Source organism: Pecten maximus, chromosome 18 (assembly GCF_902652985.1).
Source record: "Pecten maximus chromosome 18, xPecMax1.1, whole genome shotgun sequence".
In the NCBI taxonomy this organism is placed as follows: Eukaryota; Metazoa; Mollusca; class Bivalvia; order Pectinida; family Pectinidae; genus Pecten; species Pecten maximus.
In genome coordinates, this window is record NC_047032.1 from 19877748 (window position 1) to 19880514 (window position 2767).

The following is a 2767-nucleotide window of genomic DNA, read 5'->3' on the forward strand; positions in this document are numbered from 1 at the left end:
AAGTTTTGCCGGAATGAGCAGGTTTTCCTGTTGATCACAATCCCACTGGAGGTGCCCAAAAAGATCCGAACCTCCTAGCAGCTCTAGAAATGACGTCCAGAACTGCACGGTGAGCGTCACCATATTCCGTAGTATTGTAATCATGCTACCGCGGGACGCGCAGGTTAATTGTTCACCGATGGAAGTTTTTACCGTAATGAGCAGGTTTTCCTGTTCATCACATCTCACTGGAGGTGCCCAAAAGATCCGAACCTCCTAGCAGCTCTAGAAATGACGCAGAACTGCACGTTGAGCGTCACCATATTCCGTAGTATTGTAACACGCTATCGCAGGACGCGCGGTTAATTGTTCACCGATGGAAGATTTTGCCGGAATGAACAGGTTTTCCTGTTGATCACATCCCACTGGAGGTGCCCAAAAAGATCGAACCTCCTAGCAGCTCTAGAAATGACGTCTAGAACTGCACGGTGAGCGTCACCATATTCCATAGTATTGTAACCACGCTACCGAGGACGCCCGGTTAATTGTTCACCGATGAAAGTTTTGACGGAATGAGCAGGTTTTCCTTTGATCAAATCCCACTGGAGGTGCCAAAAAGATCCGAACCTCCTAGCAGCTCTAGAATGACGTCAGAACTGCACGGTGAGCGTCACCATATTCCGTAGTATTGTTAATCCACGCTACCGCGGGACGCGCGGTTAATTGTTCACCGATGGAAGTTTTCCGGAATAAGGTTTTCCTGTTCACAATCCCACTGGAGGTGCCAAAAAGATCCGAACCTCCTAGCAGCTAGAAATGACGTAAAGACAAGGTGAGCGTCACCATATTCCGTAGTATTGTAATCAGAAAACCCGGACGCCGGTTAATTGTTCCCGATGGAAGTTTTGACTAATGAGCAGGTTTTCCTGTTGATACCATCACTGGAGGTGCCCAAAAAGATCCGAACCTGCTAGCAGCTCTAGAAATGACGTCAGAACTGCACGGTGAGCGTCACCATATTCCGTAGTATTGTAACCACGCTACTGCGGACGCGCGGTTAATTGTTCACCGATGAAAGTTTTGCCCGAATGAGCAGGTTTTCCTGTTCATGAAAATCCCACTGGAGGTGCCCAAAAAGATCCGAACCTCCTAGCAACTCTAGAAATGACGCCAGAACTGCACGGTGAGCGTCACCATGTTCCGTAGTATTGTAACCACGCTACCGAGGACGCCCGGTTAATTGTTCACCGATGGAAGTTTTGCCGGAATGAGCAGGTTTTCCTGTTGATCAAAATCCACTGGAGGTGCCCAAAAAGATCTGAACCTCCTAGCAGCTCTAGAAATGACGCCAGAACTGCACGGTGAGCGTCACCATATTCCGTAGTATTGTTAACCACTGCTACCGCGGGACGCGCGGTTAATTGTTCACCGATGAAAGTTTTGCCGGAATGAGCAGGTTTTCCTGTTCATCAAAATCCCACTGGAGGTGCCCAAAAAGATCTGAACCTCCTAGCAGCTCTAGAAATGACGCCAGAACTGCACGGTGAGCGTCACCATATTCCGTAGTATTGTAACCACGCTACCGAGGACGCCAGGTTAATTGTTCACCGATGGAAGTTTTGCCGTAATGAGCAGGTTTTCCTGTTCATCACATCTCACTGGAGGTGCCCAAAAAGATCCGAACCTCCTAGCAGCTCTAGAAATGACGCCAGAACTGCACGGTGAGCGTCACCATATTCCGTAGTATTGCAACCACGCTATCGCGGACGCGCGGTTAATTGTTCACCGATGGAAGATTTGCCGGAATAAAAAGGTTTTCCTGTTGATCACATCCCACTGGAGGTGCCAAAAACGATCCGAACCTCCTAGCAGCTCTAGAAATGACGTCAGAACTGCACGGTGAGCGTCACCATATTCCGTAGTATTTTAACCACGCTACCGCGGACGGCCGGTTAATTGTTCACCGATGGAAGTTTTGCCGGAATGAGCAGGTTTTCCTGTTGATCAAATCCCACTGGAGGTGCCCAAAAAGATCCGAACCTCCTAGCAGCTCTAGAAATGACGTCAGAACTGCACGGTGAGCGTCACCATATTCCGTAGTATTGTAACCACGCTACCGCGGACGCCCGGTTAACTGTTCACCGATGGAAGTTTTGCCCGGAATGAGCAGGTGTTCCTGTTGATCAAATCCCCACTGGAGGTGCCCAAAAAGATCCGAACCTCCTAGCAAGCTCTAGAAATGACGCAGAACTGCACGGTGAGCGTCACCATCTTCCGTAGATTGTAACCACGCTACCGAGGACGCCCGGTTAATTGTTCACCGATGGAAGTTTTGCCATAATGAGCAGGTTTTCCTGTTGATCACATCTCACTGGAGGTGCCCAAAAAGATCCGAACCTCCTGACAGCTCTAGAAATAACGTCAGAACTGCACGTTGAGCGTCACCATATTCCGTAGTATTGCAACCACGCTATCGCGGACGCACGGTTTATTGTTCAGCTATGGAGTTTTGCCAGAATGAGCAGGTTTTCCTGTTCATCAAATGCCACTGGAGGTGTCTAAAAAGATCCGAACCTCCTAGCAGCTCTAGAAATGACGTTAGAACTGCACGGTGAGCGTCACCATATTCCATAGTATTGTAAACACGCTACCGAGGACGCCCGGTTAATTATTCACCGAAGAAAGTTTTGGCGGAATGAGGATGTTTTCCTGTTGATCACATCCCACTGGAGGTGCATAAAAAGATCCGAACCTCCTAGCAGCTCTAGAAATGACGTCAGAACTGCAC